At 39.5% G+C, this 19,809-nt stretch overlaps 1 protein-coding gene across 3 annotated transcripts in view; it reads left to right on the top strand.

Moving 5' to 3' along the window:
- Positions 1-19,809, top strand: part of PRKG1 (protein kinase cGMP-dependent 1) — a 1,199,334-nt gene that overhangs the window by 157,748 nt on the left and 1,021,777 nt on the right. The gene's annotated exons all lie outside the window — the stretch shown is intronic.

The following is a 19,809-nucleotide window of genomic DNA, read 5'->3' as shown; positions in this document are numbered from 1 at the left end:
ACTCAGATGCTGCCTTTCATCTTATCAGCCTGCACACAGATGGTGATGTATTATATGGTATGGTTCCACTTCTCTGTCTTTTGTTCTTGAGAAGCAGTTTGGATAGAGGTGGAACACGCTTTAGACACAGTGGCTGAGTAGTCATATGAAGCGTTCGTGTTTAGAATACGAATCTGAGAATCTAGTGTGCTTTTAGACATGGAGAAAGGATGAGAGGGCGAAAGAGGGAAATGCTGTTGATTACAGCGGGCACGTCTGCATGCCACCAGGTCGTTGAGCAAGCTCGCGAAGCTTCCAGAGAAGCTCAAGACTTGCGGAAGGTATTTTTGGCCAGATAATCCGAGTGTCGGCTCTACCTTTAATTTTCAGTGTATGACTAGGTCTCTTGCTCTCATGCTTCTATAAAAAGAACGTTTTCGGTGATTTATATGTGCATGAAAGAAGAAATCAGACTGGTCGGATGACCTGTTAGCTATCTAATTAGTAAGAGTGATGGACTGTTTCCTAAATCTTGGGCAAATTAAGATAGAAACGGCTTTGAAAAACAACTGAGGCAGGCACCACCCAAACAGATCGTACACCTAGGAAGATTTTCATATCGTGTATCTCTAACTTGTAATTTCTAATACCATGTCTTCCTTCTGGGAGAAAACAAAAGCCTGAAGATGACTGGGTCAGCCTGGGACAAAGTGAGTTCAGAAGTGCCTGTAAGATCAGAGAGTTGCCGTATAGACGTTAGTCAGTTTATAGGTGGTGATCAACGTCTTACCCTAAGCATTCATGGCAGTGTCCCAGAACAGTCAGGTTGATAGGTCATTAAGAGGGGTGTATTTGGGCAAATGACTTAACTTCTCTGGGTTTTACATAATTTGTCAACAATCCTGTTGATTGCCGCTACTTCCTGGTAGTGGTTCTCAGCTGGTGAGGATTCTATCCCTCCACAGGACATTTGACAATACCTGGTGACATTTTTGGCTGTCACGGGTGGAGGTGGGGAGAGGTACTGCTATCTCGTGGGTAAAGACCAGGAAGGCTGCTTCGCCGGGCTGTTGCCCACAACAAAGAATCATCTGGCCCAAATTGTCCTTAGCGCCGATGTTGCAAAATCCTGCTTTCTCCTGTCTTTGTAAGATTGTTCTGAAGTAATGTGAAATAATTGGAGATCAGGTTTAATGTAAAGTATAAAACAAAACAAAACAAAACAAAAAATAAAGTATAAAACATTGTAAAATAACAGTATGTATTACTGTTTCTATCAAATACTTGGCAGGACGTAAGAAATGTGCTTCCTGCATATGTCATTCACCTTTTAATTTTTCTTTGTGATCGTTTTTGACACGTATGAGGTGGTCAACTACTAAGTCATAATTTCGATCATTTTTTTTCTCCATAAGTTTTCAGCGTTTGGGTCAGTGTCATGAAGTTTTTCTCCAAAAGGAAATAAATGTTCAGTGAGGCTCTCTTCTGAATAAACCAAGACACAATAGACAAAAACACAAACAGTATTCACTTGGCAGACAATTGCAGGGGAAGAAGATGAAATTATAGGGCAAGAGTATATGTGGGTAGTAAGCAGAAAGGATGAGAAAAATGCAGGGAATATACAGAGATCAAGTATAAACTATAAATACAGAGAGAAATGTCAGGAAGTGTTAACAATTTAAAAACCAAGTTTCAAGCATTTCTTAGTTTATAGTTTTCAGTGGTTTTGTCATTGATTTTTCAGATAATTTATTGTCAGTCACGTTTTTAAGAACATCCTTATTTTATAAAGGAAAGTCCACCTTACTTCCACTATTTGCAGATGCTAATTATTGAAAATCTACTCAAGAAATGGATGTTTCCAGAACCTGTTTGTTGTTTTCCTTTATCTTGAATATCTCTTACGAAAATAGATATCCATGCAACCTTGGAAATTTTTTCTAAAAAACAAAAAAATTCTCTTAATCCATACTACCTTAGCTTCTAAGACTAACTGCTAGTTTACTATCTATGTCAGAAGAAGCTTGGAAATCCTAGTGTGTATTTACTGAGCGCTTAGAACAAGGTCCAACACACTGAGCATGCTTTTTATAATAAATGCTTGCCGTGTATAAAATTTATTTACCTTCAAAACAATCCCATGAGGTAAGGGGTAATATTTATTATTCTTCTTTACAGTTGAAAAGACAGAGGCCTGATGAGGTTAAGTAATTTGCCTGGGTCTCCCAACTAGTTTATAGTAGAATTAGGATTGAACCCAAGTCAGGGTTCTCCTAAGAAATGGAGCCGATAGATAGATGGATAGATAAATGGATAGATAGAGAGAGAGACGATTGATAGATCTTGATGGATAGATACTTATTTTAAGGAATTGGCTCATGTGATTGTGGCACTGGCAAATCCAAAAATCTACATGGTGAGGTCAGCAGGCTAGAGATCCAGGGAAGAGTTGATGTTGCCGTTCAAATCTGAAGGTCAGCTGTTGGCAGAAATCCTCTTTTTCTGGGGAGGTCTGCCTTTTTTTTTTCGATTGAGGCCTTCAAACAATTGCACGAGGCCCACCAACATTCTGAAGGTAATCCACAGCTCAAAGTCTCCTGAATTAGATGTTCATTTCTACAGAATTCCTTCACGCAAGTATCTAGGATAATGTTGGACCAATAATATCTGGATATCGTGGCCTAGGAAGTTGACACATAAAGTTAACCATCCCAGGTCCACTTCTTATCAACTGGGGCACCTGCGCGCATCTCCTTAAACCGTGCTTAATTTCCAAGTAAAGGTGGCAGCAAGTTCGAAGCTCCACCTAACATGATGTGACGATTCTGAGTAGGGCTGAAAACCCAGTAACACTTTACCCTAAAGAGGGTACAGAGTCCTGGGGTACTATTTGCTCTTTCCCTTAATATTCCGTAATTGAGATGCTATGTTGTAAAGCTAATACTTAAACACTGTGATGTAAAGTCTCTATATCTCGTGTTACATGAATAAGGGGGAATGAGAGAAGAAAACGAAGCGTTTTGTGCACATACATGCCCTTACACGCACACGCCTACACACAAACATATTTATGACAAAGTAAAGAAGAAATACCCATGACAGGCTTCCCGACGTAAAGGTAAACATACTAATCCCCCCTCCCCCCCTTGCTTCAAGCCAATTCTGATGAATTTTATTTATCTGACTTTTCCTGCTGTATGGACTAAACAGCAAGTCCTCTTAATTATCTTTTGTAAAACAGGATTTTAAATAGTGTATCAATATTCGGAGTCACAGATTTTGCAGTAATGCTGTTGATTGCCTTCAGCTAAACTCACGAACGTGATATAATCTTATAAACTGATGCCGATCTGTCCCCAAGCTGTGATTCTAACCAGTTCAGTGTAACTTTGGCCGATCTTGTGCTAATACCCTTGTGTCAAAATAATTTCAAATTAAAAACAAAAGGTCATTTAAATTTTTATAAGTTTTAATTGAAGAAATGTTTCATTGTTTAATTAGCTTTTTATCAACGTTTTTAATCTTCTCAAAATTTAGATAGCAATGTTCTTGATAGAGATGGATTCTTTTTCATCTGTGAGCATTAATATTTATAAAGAGCATTCCATAGCAACTACAGATGAGTAGGTTATGGAGGATCATTCACAAACTTGCTTATTATCCAGACATTCAGGAAAATACCCAGGGAATTTACGTGGAAAATCAGTCCGGTTTTCTCTGTCTCTCTTTACTCAAATGAAGTTTCTTCATATAATGCTGTTTAACATGTGTCTCAAGTAGCTTTTATTTTAGCTGGGCAGTGTCCCAAGTATGATTGCACACCTAAATGCCAGAATTTTCTCATCATTTTAGCAAAAGAGAATAGTCATATGGTAAGACTTCACTAATTAGGAATGACTGGGGAAAAAAATCATCTGGGGGTAGTGTAAATATATTATCATATATTTTCAAGCAAAATGAGTTGTGTCACTTTCAGATACTTAAAATTGCTGGCTAGTAGAAGTTTCAATGTTAAGTTTGAGTCAGAATTGTTTGGTATTAGTTTTTTAAAGCAGTAGCGTAAGTAGGTTACATTGCTGAGGCTCTGTTTATATTTTAATTATGTTTTCAAATATATAAATGACTCTTAAGAAATACTTGAATACAGTGTATTTTCTTAAATGGACACTAGCCTTAATCATGATGTGATATTTATTACTCTCCTTATACTCTTACCCTCCTTTTGGTTATCATAGAGACATTTTAGTCTGTTGTGTTCCAAAATAATACATATTCTGATTCAGTGACTTTCAATGGTGATGTGAATAAAGCATCTTCTCCGTGAATCTAATTGAATATTTTTATACTGAAAAATGTTGAATTTGTATCCATCAAAGTGGTGGGCTTGTACCTTTTCTGTGATGTTTCATTGTGGAAGCAAATAGATTACATTTTATTTCCTAAAAAAAAAAAAAAAAAAAAAAAAAAAAAAAGGAATGTCATCTATTTAGCGTTCTATGAGCATTGGCTATTTTTAGTTAAACTTTTCAATGAAATTATCCTTTTTTTTATGAGGTGCTTGTTAATGATAATAGCTTTTATTACGTACTTATAAATGCCAGGTAGTGTTTAATCCTTTCATAAGTATTACATTTCAATCTTCATAGCAACCTTGAGGAGTAGATATTCTGTTCTCTGCATGTTAATAGATGGAGACCCTGATGGATAGACAAGGTGGGTAACTTGGCCAGGATCATCCCACTGGGACGTTGAGGTGTGAACCTGGGCTATGTGCTCCAGAGTTCCTACACATAAATGGGGCAATGATAACTTTCAAAGTGCAGATTAGAAGTCTTTGTGGTACATAATTATTAGGTATTATGATCCCAGTTTTAGGAGCCCATTAAAGATGTGCAGCATTCAACCATAGGCTAAAAAAATGATCTGATTATTTTCAAGGAAAATAGAGAACTTGAATGACCATAGTGCAAAGACAGAATAATTCAGATGTTTCTTTTTTTTTTTTTTTAAGGATTTTATTTATCTATTCATGAGAGAGAGAGAGAGAGAGAGAGAGAGAGAGAGAGAGAGGCAGGGACACAGGAAGAGGGAGGAGAAACAGGCCCCATGCAGAGAGCCTGATGTGGGACTCGATCCTGGGACCCCCAGGATCATGCCCTGAACCAAAGGCAGATGCTCAACTGCTGAGCCACTCAGGTGTCCCCAGGTGTTTCTATAAATACCTTTTATGTCTCTCTGCATCCTTTGAACACTGAAGAGCTTATTGACCTCTCCATCCATCTTCAGTGGTTCACTCCTCTCCTGTTACCCATAACTCCTTCCTTATTGAAAGAGCATTCGTGCTTTGGCTTAATCTTGGCCCATCTCTCTGTCCTTATGGTTGGGACTCAACTCTGCTGTACACCCGGAGGGACCTGTGTTTTCTGTCTGTAGTGAATAGCGTTGATTTTGTTTTTGGCACAGCCCACCCCCCATTTTTTTTAAGAAGCTCATCATGCACAACTCTTTGAATATGGCCTTTGTACACGGATGCTAAGTGATACTTAACTATTCCCATGAACACTCAGGGACTCACTTTACTATTGTTACTGCACAGAGACTGTACCTTTTCCTTCTGAAGACAAAGTTGTCGGGTTGTCTGCTCGGCAGCTTCCTTCCCCACTCTGTGCGTCGATCCCAGGTCTGCCCGGTAGACTGATGTCCAACACTGTTCATTCATCAGTGGGGACGGGAATCATCCTGCTGGCCGCTGTTGGGAAGTAAACTTGCTTGACTTGGTACTTTCAGCTCTGCTCACCTCTCCCCCTGAAACATTTTTACTGACTTTATATCATTAAATGATGTATGAAAGCTGACATTCAGAGAGGGATTTTATATAAAATTGAACATTAATGATGAGCCTCGCCGTGTCATTTGGCATTCAAAACACTACCTGCGCTCGTGAGTGTGAGGGAATTGAATGCATTTTCATATGAATGAGCTTTCTTGGTAATTTTAATATGAGAAACAGACCATTTTATTCTCCAAAATCTAGGTGTTGCCTTTTGGCCTTATGAGTTTTTCATGTTAATCTGAAAGCTATCTTTAGAACAGTGAAATACGGATGCGCTTAAAGTTGTTTTGCAGCTCTTTCATTGGGCCAAGCTTATAATATTAATGTGGAAGAGCAAACCTATGACTGCTTATCTAAAACCGAAACAGACATCTGTTTAGAAGAAGTGGTCATAAACCAAGTGGATCAGGAAGTATTAAATGCAAATATTAAACTGTATCTCAGTATGGAGTCAATGGCGAAGACAAGGGTCTGAGATATTTCGATGCAATGGGGATATCACATTGATTTTGGGGTGCCGAGCTTCAAAAAAGCCTTTGATAGACTCGACCCAGTCCAGGAAGTATAATTATATATATCCCACCCATGCATAGATGGAAATTTTAGGAAGAAAGCATACTTTTTAGATACTGAAAATGCTGTCACTTGAAAAGGGAATTATTCCTCGTGAATCTACGTGACCTAAGGAGAAATGCAAGCTATAGGGAAGACTTTGGAATCAACATGCTGCTGAATAATATGCTCCAGGAGTGAAATGAGCAGCCTGATGTGATGGCAAGAACCCCATCTCAGGAGTCATTCCAGCAGTGACTGCAGAGCATCTGCTTGGAGAGAGTTTGTGGGGGTGAAGGAGGGATTCCCTGTGGCTGACTCATATGCCGTGCATCTCCCATCCTTTCCCTAAACTCCGACGTTCCCTGTCTGTGGGGCTGTGAGCGCGTCTCCTACAAGCTCGCCTATGAGAACCCAGCCCTCCAAAGGCTTCCTCTCAAGAACTCCCCTGTACGTGCAGTGTTAAATGCTTTTGTACCATGTTATGTAACTCGAATCATCTTGCACGTATTGCTTAATTTTTTGGTTCAATTTTATGTTGCGCTGCATAACCCAATTTATTTATCCCTTCTGCTAATGATTATATTTAGACTGTTTCCAGTTTTTTTTTTTTTTTGCTCTAAATTGCTAATGAGCCTGAGCAGCTTTTCCTGTGTTCAAGGGCCCTCTGTGTTTCTTCAGTGAAGTGTCTGTTGTAGTCTTTTCCCCATTTTTTTTCTGTTGGTTGGTTGACTTTACATAGTTTAATCCCTGCCAGTTAGGTGCCTGGCAAATATCTTTCTCAATCCGTAGCTTTAATTTTTACTCATCTGTGACTCTTTTGATGAACAGAAGTTACTAATTCTAGTGTAGGCAAATACATCAGTCTTCTTCTTGATGTATGTTTGCATCTTGGTAAGAAGTTCCAGAGGGCAGTATTCTTCATGCCCATGCTTATGTGTATGCGTGTGTCCGTGAAGGCAGGTGCTTGACTTAGGTGCATGAGGAATTATCTATCAAGGGTTATGTCCACATTTGTGATCTAAATGAGAGTTGTCCTTTTTAAAACAGGAACCCGGAAAGGCAATACATTTTCATTTCTATGTTCCTTTTTCCCTAATGTATTTTAAGAATTCTTTATAAATGGTCCTTAGAGGATAGTCTATATATTTTTGAATACCCTTGGAGAGAACAGTGTCTTTTTTTCTGTGAGGGTGCATTGGATATTTGGAAATAATCACGAGTCATTTAGTGATAGATTTGATGAGTAGGGATAGATGATTAAGCCAAGCCATACCTTTTTCCTTTGGTGCTAATATAGATAAAGATGTGTGTGTGTCATCGTAAAGTAATGGCATTTGTTGTACAAGTCAAGAAAAATTAGCAAGATGTTTTCAGGATATCATTTTTGGAAAAATTGACATACTTTGAAGGATAACGTTCTTACTACTCATTAGGCTGCTTACTTCTTTGGGTGATTTTGTAAAAATAGCTTGATCACATTGTGGTTCTACCAATGTAGCAATGTAGCTTGCTCCATTTTTATTTCCAAAATTTTAATGGTAGAATTGAATTTATTACATCGAGGAGGGCAGTAGTGTGGCTTTTCTTACTTTTGAAGACTCTCAAAAGATAAAATCCTCGAAAATTAACATATCTGCTTTTTTTTTTTTTTTTTTTTGAGACAGAAAAAGTAGGAGAGCCATCAGGGTTTTGTTGTTGTTGTTATTGTTGTTTGTGTTTTTTTTTTCAAAAAATCAATCTAAAATTGGTAAAGGATTTCATAGGTTATGTTAAAATAGCTACAGGTATCTTTCTTACTATTACTTCATACCAGTTTTGGGTTTTATTTCTACGCTCATTCATTTTGCTAAACTTCCCACCCCTCCATTCTGCGATTTTGAGAGAATGCCAAATTTGAAAGTTTAAAGATGCATTTTCAGTGAACGTTCAAGATGAGTACAGCGTCGCTGAAAAAAAATGAAAAGAAAATCTGGATTAGTACCGTTTTGGCAACCGTGTGATCACACATTGATTTCCTGCTAATGAAGTAAAACCGACTTTGGGCATCAGGACACGGGACGGGTGACCGGTTTGCATGCTAAATGTTACACAGGCTTCTGAAATTGTCGTGGGTTCAATTTCAGAGCACAGAGATGTATTTCTTCAGACTTTTAACAAGATTTCAAATGATTTTTGGTGGGGGGTGGTGGACAGGCTAATGCTTTTAATATCCATTCCTCTAATGAGAAGCCCCCGAATGGTTAGCAGTTGTGTTGGCAGGTTCCGGAAGGGCTGGGCAGAGAGGAGCTGCTTCCCAGCACCCAGAAGCTGCGTGGTGTGGCTGCCATGGCAACAGCCCACCCCACCCCCGGGACAAAGGCCTTGCAACTGGTCTCTGAATCCTCCTTGGAATTCTTCCCTGACTCCACACTGGGGAAAGGCAGCCTGTAATAGCACATACCTTATCTGGGTTTAACTGCTGTAGCTTTGGAAGGTTGACGTCTGAGTCTGATCTTTATAGTTAGGCCCATCTGTAAACTCCTTTCTGATGAAAATGAAAACATTTTTGTGCTTTAACTTCTTAAGGTGCGCACGGAGATATAAAATTACGATGGGTGATTTAAGAGGCTATTAAAATTAATTCCCCCAAATTCACGCTTTATGCGTATTCAAAATACCAAGAAATTATTGGTGACTGTATTTATATTAATGATTTATTTAGTACCATTTCTTCTTCCTGCCTTGTTTGCCCAACTTTACCAAAGCTGATTGTCTTTTGGGTCCGATGAAACCACTTGATAGTGATTCATAGAAATAAATGGAAGAAGGTGATTTTAAAACAAGAGACAGTATTTACTTTCTGTTGACTGTGTGCTGCTGTCTTGTGTGACTTAACAAGAGCACTGAAGTGACTTTGATGCTTTTCATTCTCAAAGCCAATTAAGTGACTGTTCTTTTATCAATAGCAAAGCTATACTGGAAAAATCATCTGGTGAAGGTGGCCCAGTGTTAGGAAAGGTAGTTTTCCATTTCACTAATATGCAATGGTGTATTTACAGAGTAAAGCTAACACTTTTCACACAATTATAATTAACGCCAACGTGTTTAAAATTTTCCTTCAAAAATCGTTCAGACTTCTTTAAAATGTCACTGATTTCCCACTGGCAAAAAAGAAGGGAGTGAGCATTCGTTTCCATTAGAGTTTAATTAATAGCCTATTGTGATAACTTTTACCGAAAGCCATTTACATACTCATCCAACTTCTTTTTTTCATGTATATGACTAGAAAAATATAATTCAATGCTACATTTTATATTTGACTTGTGTTTACAGAGCATCATTTTACATTACTCTCTTATTATATTGTATCGCATATTGTTTTAGAATATTTAAGACCTTCAGCAATATTCTTAACATAGATTTATGCTGTCCCCAGTGTTCCACTCAATGATAGGAGCACATGCCCTTAAATTAAAGTCATTTTTTAAAGATTTGTAATAATTTGCTCCAACATTTCCAGTGCAGACATTTTTATTGACTCAGCCTGTTGGAAATATTCATGCACATAGATTTATACTTTGTGCGCATATGTGTGTATATGAATTTACATGAAATTAGTTCCTTCCAGAGTTCACATTATTTTAGGAGATGATGGGGGTGGTTGATATAATATATGGGATGCTATCCATGGTTAAATTCAAATTTATAAGAAAAGTAGAGGATTAACAACAATAGTCCTAGGTATTGATGATAAGGCTCTCAAGTGAATTAAAAATTAGTCTGTAAAGGAAAAATACTTAGTTTAGGTGTTTTTTAGAACAATTTTCATGCCAGCTTCTTAAAAGACAATTAAGGTATCTTCTATGGAAAGTCTTGACATTATATTTAATCCTATGAATTTAAGTGTTTATTTCTTACAGTCTAGAGGTCAGATCCACATGAAATAGGAAGAATGTTTCAGCAGATTTTTCTTTGTGTTGAGAATTAGGTTGCATATATACATAGCAGGCCTTGCTAAACTACCGTGCTTTCCTCCTCCTCCATATGGTGTGTTTCTACAAAAGTAGAAGAGGTGTTAAGAGATAAAGCAGACTGTGGATTTGACTGAGCGTCGTCCATGAATACATGAAATTCTTTGTGAATCCCTCGACAATTGCGAACAGCAAGGAAAGTATTTAATGAAGTTCTTTTGGCGGTACGGTTTCTTTATTATGATTCACTTACCAGTTCATTTGATTATTTATTCATCTCTGCTGTTAATTCGTACAAATGCTTTCTCAGATCTGACTGTGTGTCAGTAGACACTGGGGGATATAATAGTGAACAAGATAGACGCAGTCCCATATCGTCCAGACCCTCAGCCTGATGACATAGTAGGGAAAAAGCACAAGAAATATTCACAGAAATAAGCCCAATAGTTCTGGAGCTATGAGTAAATCGAGACCACAGGGTGATGTAAGAGAGAATCACAAGGTAGGTGTGGCAGATCGGGATATGGGGCAGGGAGGGCTTTCCTTAGCAGGTATCATTTGAGCTGAGACCCGAGTGACAGGAAGGAGCCACACACACTAAAGTGTGGATGGAGGTTCCAGATGGGGACAGCTGCAAGTAGAAAGGTGCCAAGGTGGGGAAGGATTGGCCTAGTCAAGAGAACGAAGGCCATGACATGACTTGACATTGGCAAGGTCACTTGTAGGATGCTGGGGGTGGTTTAATTTTATTTCAAGAGATTTCCGGAGCATTGGAGTTTAGGTTGAGATGGGACATGATGTGATTTAAGTTTTAGGAGTAGAAAAATAGATGCCACGGATGATCGAGGGTGGAAAACATGTCCCATGGAGTGGGGATAGGGTACACAGGGATTCCGGTTGGGAGGTTGTACATAGCAGTGATCTAAGCGGGATGTAATGCTGGCTCGGGCTGGGATGACAGCATGGGAAGGGAGGCACGGCGGGCATATTTTGGCAGCTCGTAGATGTGCTACGGGGGTGAACGAAAGAGAAATTGGGAAGGACTTGTAGGTTTTTGATTTAAACAGCTGGGCGAGATGCCTGGGTGGCCCAGTCAGTGATGCGTCTGCCTTTGGCCCAGGTCATGATCTCAGGGCCCCAGGATCGAGCCCTGGGTCGGGCTCCCTGCTCAGCGAGGGGTCTGTTTCTCCCTCTGCCTCCGTTGCTCCCCCTGCTTGTGCTCTCTGTCTTATACACACCCTCTCTGTCAAATAAATACTAAAATCTTTTTTTTAAAAAAAAGGACAGTTGGGCAAACAGTGGTACCATTTTCTGAGATGGGAGAAAGTGTGTAGAGTTCGTGGTGAGGAAGCGAAATCGGGCGTCTGTCGCGGCGATGTGAAGGTCAGATGCCACTGGGGGTGCCACGTGGGTGACACCTGTCTGACAGCCCAGGTAAGAGGTCTGAGTGGAGGTGGAAGTGTCCTGTTAGCGAAACAAAGCAGAGAGAGGAGATGGATGAACGTTCTCTTGTGCTGCGAGTAGTTGCTTTACCTGCAGCAGATCAAATGGGTGAATTTTGGTATCTTAACAGAGTTCATACTCAGAGATATTCATAGTATCTTAAAATTCTTTAATGAGAAATCTTTGTAATAAACTGAAAATTCCTTCCAACGTAATCACACTAGCGTTTCGAAGGCGGAGTCCTCGAAGTCTGGTCCGGGGAAACTTGTAGGGGCTCTTTGAGGTCAAACGTGTCTCTATCATAATACGAGCAGGTCATTTGTCCTCTGTCTCACTCTCTCATGAGTGTGCCTTAGAGTTTTCTAGAAGTGACATGACGTGTAATACAGCTGCAGGGAGGGGGCTGAAGCAGAGGATGAAGCTGTCTTCTCTGGGGCCAGACATCAATTCGATTTCCAAAGAAGTATTAAAAACGTGGCATGCCTGTTACTAAAATGTTTGTTTTTAACATATTATTTTCATAAAAATCTTTTTGACATGTAATACTTTTATTATTTTCAAGTGAATACATGTGTTAAAAAATTTCCTTGTTGAGGTCTAATGGAATAAACGTCAATAGATCTAACCCAGAGAAGCAAAATCTCTGAAGTTTTCAGTAATTTTTGTTAGTGTTAAGCGGTTCTGAAACATGACCTGAAGACAAATATGACCAACTGCATGCTTGTTCTGGCAAAGACGCTGGATTATTTTGTTTAAAATATCAGATATTGAGGGGCTCCTGGGTGGCACAGTCCGTTAAGTGTCAGCTCAGACCGTGACCTCGGGGTCCTGGGATCGAACCCCATGTCGGGCTCCCTGCTCAGCGAGGAGTCTGCTTCTCCCTCTCCCTCTGTCCCTTCACCTCCCACTCATACTCACTTGCTCTCTCTCACATACTCTCTGTCTCTCAAATAAATAAATAAAATTCTTTAAAAAAAATCAGATATTAACTCCACAACCCCAAATAGCACATACCTAGGATCGTGTTACAAAACAAGCGTCTTTTTATTTATGTTTTTGTTTATTGTACTATGATTGACGTATAACATAATATTAGTTTTAGGTATACAACACAAGGATTTGATCTTGGACATATTGAGAAATGATCAACGCAGTAAGTCTAATTAACATCCACTGCCATGCACGGTTATAAATTTTTTTGTTGTTTTGATGAGAACTTTTAAGATTTATTGTCTTAACAACTTTCAATTATGGAATCCAGCCTTATTAACTGCAGTTACCATGCTGTACATTTCATCTGCAGGACTTGCTTGGTTTATAACTGGAAGGTTGGGTAACTAATGGCTTTTAAATAAAGTCTTGGTGAGTCTTGGTAAGGTAGAAACAAAAATTTCTGTGAAGACAGACATTTAAATCTAGAGCAAATAGCCAATACTGATCAACAATGGGCAACCCAGTTGCATTGCGGCGCCTATTATTCCGTTAATCACATCCCATTTCACAGTTTGAAAGGCATCCTTGATGCATTTTGTGGGTTCTGTTTGCACACTTTCTGATGGTCAAGATTTGGGAAGATAGTTGGGTTTCCCCAGTGATTATCCTGAATTCGTGGAGTAGGATACTGAATATTTTTTTTCTGTAATTAGACTTTAATTATAGTTCTAAAAGAATAAAGGAATCAAATATGCTTTGAATCCAATCAGCATTTTTGGAGAAGAAAACGGTTTTATGGTGTGTTTATTTCTCACTTAAAAGAATTCTAGAAAATGTAGCTTTTTCTATTTGGAAGGTTCAGTGCAATTACTCATGCAAGGGCATAAATGCTTTCAAATGAAATGAGAGAATACATTATATTACGCGTGGTCCCGGTGTAGTCCACTCAATGCAAGTGTAAACCGAAATTGTCAGTTACTGATTGGATGTCTTTTTAAATTCTTTTTGCTAAGTAAATGTGTAACATCTCTACATATTTCTTTGCTGATGCATTTTGCAAAGCGCCTTTTTTTTTTTTTTTTTTTTTTTTTGCTAGTGCATTTCCTTGTTTTTGATTATCTTCCCACCATGCTATTGAGCATCTTCTTGGGATGAGTTTAAAAAAAACCAAAAGAAAAAAAAAAAACAAAAACAAAAAAACAAAAACCACTTGCTTCTTTCAATTATTTTTCTTGGAAAGTCAAGTTTCTGTTTTCTTCTCCCAAAGGCAGCTCTTATGAGATAAGTCACATTAGAAGATAAAAGGCTTACTCCAACTGTGAACACATATGACATTATGTTGTGATGAGAACTTAATTTTAGAATGTGTTTTTTATGCGAGTAATCGTTGAGTATTTTCTCCCAACAGTACATTCTGTTTCATGTTCTCACACAGTGTAGACTTTTTTTTTGTGACATAACTAGACTGCTGAACTGGGCTTCTGTCTTTTGTTTCTGTGTGCTTTATGTGAGGAGCTTTAGCCATTTAGTTGAGTTGTCTTGTGGACGGATGGCCACTGGACTAAGAGCCATTAATCCTGGGAGGTTAATCCAGATCCATCCATTAAGTGGCTGTGTGACCAGCTAGAAATGCTCGGAATACTCCTCCTGGAACCTTACTGCCTTCCCACCTTTGTGAACGACGCCTCCTTTCATCCCGGGCCCTGGCCCTGGCCCACGCTGGAAACCCAGGACTTATTCCAGGCCGCGTGTCTGCTTATCCTCAAACCGCTTCTGTTTATCAGCCTTTCGGTGATGTCTCTGTCTGCCACTGCTTTATTTCAGAACTTCAGGGCTTCTCGCCTTCAGCTTTCCAATTCCTCTAGGTCTTCCTGTCCCTGGGCTTCTTCCACTTTCCTACATCCTCTCTATGACCATGAGCAAGATCTTTCTAAAGGACAGATGTGTGCGTGGCATCTCCGTGCTTACTGCTTTCCAGTGCTTTCTCGTGGCAAATTCCAAACTCCTTAGGGTAGAAAACTCTCCAGTGAAATGAAGAGAGCTGGCGTTTGGAACTTGGCAGACGTGAGCTGGAATCTTGATTACTTAGCACATAATTAGTTAAATAAGCTTGGGAGAAATTCTCTAACTCCTGCCTCTGCTTCCCTATTAGTTTCTGCACTCGCCACTCCATGGTTTTGGCTCCACTTCCTTGGATGTTCTTGTCCCTGTGACTCGATAGATGTTTTTTCCTCTGCTTGAGATACACCCACCAAGACTTCACTGCTCTTTAGAGTCACTGCAGGAGTTGGATCTGCTAAGAAGCCTTCTCTGACACTTCCCTACTGGGCTGTAACATCCTGTATAAGAACATTGGTCACACTGTGTTTCATTCACTCATGCAACTTATTCATTCAGGAAACACTTATTTTGCATATATTACATGCCAGGCATTGTTCCATTGTTCTAAGTGTTTGGGTTATAGTACAGACCAAAGAGTGCAAAATGCCTGTTAATATTGTGCTTATACTCTACCCCGGAAGATATGAAGCAAACATTTATTACGTGTGTGTGTGTGTGTGTGTGTGTGTGTGTAGAATCGATTGGCAATAAGTGCTATGAAAACCAAAGCAGGGTAAGGGGAGAGAGAGTGACATGCGGATGGAGAAGAAATTGCCATGTTAGATATAGTAGTGGAGGAAGGCCTCTAAAAGTTGAATATTGACAGAAGCAGAGAAATTAATACGGTGACACTGGGCCATGCTGATGTCTGGGCGAGAGCATTTCAGCCAAAGGGAATCTAGATGCCCAAAGACCTGAGATGGGTTGTGGTTAACCTGTTCAAGAAACAGTATGGAAGACGGTGTAGCTGGAGCCGGGGTAAGTGATTATGGGGGATGGGTGAGGAGCTCAGTAAGGAAATCAGTGATGTAACAGGGCTTCAAATGGCCTTGCAGGCCACGTCAAGGACTTTTATTATTATTATTATTTTTTAAATTTTTATTTATTATTTTTTAAAAGATTTGTATTTATTTATTCATGAAAGACACAGCAAGAGAGAGGCAGAGACATAGGCTTAGGGAGAAGCAGGCTCCATGCAGGGAGCCTGATATGGGACTCGATCCTGGATTCCAGGATCACACTCTGGGCCAAAGGCAGATTTTCAACCGCTGAGCTACCCAGGCATCCCTATTATTTTTTTAAATTCAAGGTGGGACCACTCAGGAGAATCTGCAGCTTCCTTGGAGCCCTGGAAACTCTGTGTTGGCAGGGAGGGAGGCAAGCATATCAGTTGGGAAACTATTGAAGCAGTCAGGAAGGGGGGGTAATACTGATTTGAAGGTGGTGAAGTAGAGGTGGTAAGAACTGTGTTGAAAGTTCAGCCAGTACTATTGCATAACGGGTTGGTGGTATGTGAGATGAAGGTGGGGGTCGAGGATGCCAAACTTATGGCCTGAACACCTGGTGTAAAAGTAACTCTGTTATACTTTTCCCAGAAATGGACCAGACTAATTGAGGGACAAGGCTGTCACGGAACACCTGCAGGATGATCATCATTTGCTTATTTATTGCAGCAGGGATTTGCTAAGTCGTGGTAACAAAAAGCCCCCAAAACATGGTGGTTCAAATAACATAGACATTTATTTCTCTTTGCCCTAGTATCATTGAGGTGAGAGGCACAGTGGTACGTCATGTGGTTAATCAGGCACCCTAGCTTCATCCAGTTGGATGGACTGGAGCAGTTGGACTATTGCTCGAGCCCCCCCCCCCCCCCCCCCCCCCCCCCCCCCCGCCCACCGCCAAGGTGTGATCACCATGCTCAGACCTGAAGCTGAATGGCTTCTGTGTTGGAGTTCCATCCTAAGGGAGGGGTAGAGGAGGCGTGAGAGAGCAGAGCGCGTCCTGCTGTTCTCATACTCACGCCCAGGATTCAGCTATAAGAAAAGCTAGAGACAGTAACCTCTACCAAGGAAGCCACGTGTCCAGTAAAAAATTGGTGAGGGATGCTCTTACTAAAATGGAGAGCATGAAACTTGGGGGACCTTGGGGGTGCTGTGCCATGTTGGCCTCTCTCTCATAAGCAGCTTCAGTCAGGAGCCACGGCTTCCCTGTAACCCCAAGGCCTACTCAGATGCCTGCACAAGGTACATACTCACTACTTGTTGGCTTCCTTAACACTAAGTCAGGTACACAGGATGGAAATTAATTTATGCTTGATATTGTGTTTCCTCCTATACACTATTGAATTAATTTCATGACTCATTTTTCATAGTGCAAGCTACATTTTTAAAAAGATATTTTAAAGTGATCTCTACGTCCACATGGGGCTCTCATGCACGACCCCGAGATCAAGAGTCACGTGCTCCACCAACTGAGCCAACCAGGTGCCCCCAGACTCCATTTCTAATGTGTATTCATTGCCAATGGAGAAAAACTGTAGCAGTTCAATGATCACTAAGTCCATGTCTTGTATTTACTTATTATCCAGGATGAACAAAGCATGACAAATGAGTATTTATGGTTTTTTTTTTTAAAGAATATTTGCCTCACACACTTGCTTCCAAATAGCCATTCCAGAAATCACACTCCATGGTGAAAGAATGAGTCACTTCCGTGTCATAAAATCGCATCACCTCTTCCAAACTGCTAATTCTCCAAACCTCACCTAACGTCTCACTGAAGGAAAATGTTGCCTCTTCATCCTAGCACTATTTAGCTTAAAAGTTGGAGAAGATGTATTTGGGTTTAAAGATGTTTTCATGAGTCATAAACCATATGACATTAGAAAATGTGTTTTGGAATAAGGAATCCAATCCTAAGATAAAATCTAATAAGAAAACAAATTGGAAAGTGAGTATTTTATAATCAAGTGACTGTGAGATTGCACACGGGACATACATATTATGTCTCGTTTGGAAAGCTGGAGGCTGGGTTATCAACGTGGAAGAAAAATAATTCCTATTTCTTTGTGACATTGTGTTTGTGTTGTATTACACGGTATTACATGTCTTTGTAAAACTGGCCCTGTCTTCTGTCCGAGACCTGTACATGTCATTCTGTCTGTGGGACGCCACATGCTATTTCCAAACACGTCTGATGGGAACGATTGAAGCTTTGCATATTTTTTTGCACATCTCCAAGCCTAGGCCTATGTACCAAATATGTTTTCTTAGTTTATTAGTAGAATTTTAGTTCTAGAGATTAAACCAAGCCATTACCTTTTGGGTCTATCAGATTCTGAGTTCCAGGTGGGCAGAAACCTTGTGGGTGTTCCCCCAATGCCTAGCTTGGGGCCAGCACGTAGTAAGTGTTTAATTTATTTAGCAAATAATTATTAGTTGGATCTTGTTTGAACGCTAAATATACTCCCCAACACCAACACCTCACAGTTTATTTTAGGGAATCTATACACACACCCACACACATGCAAAAACATCTCTCTCTCTTCCTACACACACACACACACACACACACACACAGCTATGTTAAATTCCTTTTAAGTCTAGAATTTTCTTAGAGATAATGAAAATTGACAAAAAGTTATTATCGTAGTCTCTGAAAATTTTTAGGCAGATCAGAAGCATTTAGTTAATTCTGAAAATTATCTATTTGTTTTCCTGGATGAAAGTTTCATTTTAAAAATCTCCCATGTTTAGTCTTTTAAGCTTTCTGACTCCTCTGTTGAAATTTAACAAGCCACAACTTGTGAAAATGGTTTGATTTAACAGAATGCCATTTGGCCTGTGCAGACTTCAGATTAAGATCCTTAGGGGTGGACTGTGTGTGTATCTATGTACTTGCACGTAAAAAGTCTCAACTTTCTGAAGTTGAAAATTTGGAGGATTGTATACCATATTGTGATCACGCTCTGGGTCACTTGGCATATTTAAGAGTCTGGTAATATATTTCGATAGTAGTAATAGATTCACAAAACCATGTATAAATCTTTCATCAGTGTGGAAGCATATCTCATTTGCTCAGGAGAGAACTTGTTGAGTTAAACTTTGCCCTAAGGAAAGCAAAGGAAATTAGAAAAAAATGGAGTAAAATTATTTAGCTTTTCAAAAGTATCTTATAATGCTTTGCCTGTAACTAAAATGAAACGGAGTTTAATAAACTTTTACCATGCATGACAAATGTATTTCTTCAGCTTATCATACCAAATATATTCCTTTCTATTTAAGGTACCGAGCTACGGATGACTGGCTGGCTCAGTCGGGAAGAGCCTGCCACTCTTGATCGCAGGGTCATGGGTTTGAGCCCCCTGTGGGGTGTAGAGATTACTTTAATAAATAAAACTTTAAAAAATAATGGAAATAGCCAGCTATATCAAAGAATTGCTAGATTTAAAAGAATCTCAAAAAAAAAAAATCAAATCTTGGGTCACTTGGGCGGCTCCATCAGGTGAGCATCTGCCTTCAGCTAGGTCGTGTTCGCTGTGTCCTGGGATCAAACCGTGCACCAAGATCGACTCTTTCTTGAGGCTTGATTAAATCAATTATGTAAGGCCAAGCGGTGCGTCCTAAAATGTTTGAGAGAATTGAATTTCATAAAATCTGTAACTGTCGAGAATGTTTTCCCTTGTGCTTAAATAAATGCAACCCCAAACTCTTTTTTCAATTAAATTATTTTTTATTGTTTACAATGGAGAGGTGCTTATCAACTTCATTTGTCCTTGTTTCCAAGATTGAGGAATAAAGAACCTCATGTTTTTGACTGAGGGATATAGTAGCTTATACTGGTCAAGAAAAATCTTGAACAAATTATGTAACCTTCGTGAACTTGTATTTCACTCCCTATGAAAGATAAATTAATATTTCCTTCCTTAAAAGGTTCTTGTATCAAGGGCCACGTAGGGTCTTGAATGTGAGACACTTAATACTCATTTAAGGGCATTGTAAACATTTTTTTAAAAATGTACACTAATCATTCTTAGCATAAGAAATTAGCATAGGAAATTCAAATATTTAGTTTTCTTCTCAGCTGCTTAAGATGTGCATACAGTCAAGGGCACCTGGGTGGCTCATTCAGTTGAATGTCCAACTTGATTTTGGCTCAGGGTCATGAGATCCAGCCCCGGATCAGGCTCCACACTAAGCAGGTTGTCTGCTAGACGCCCTCCCCATCTCCCCA

This window comes from Canis lupus, chromosome 26 (genome assembly GCF_003254725.2).
Source record: "Canis lupus dingo isolate Sandy chromosome 26, ASM325472v2, whole genome shotgun sequence".
Classification (NCBI taxonomy): Eukaryota; Metazoa; Chordata; class Mammalia; order Carnivora; family Canidae; genus Canis; species Canis lupus.
Note: the sequence above shows the minus strand (reverse complement) of the source record. Positions and strands in the feature narration are given on the sequence as shown.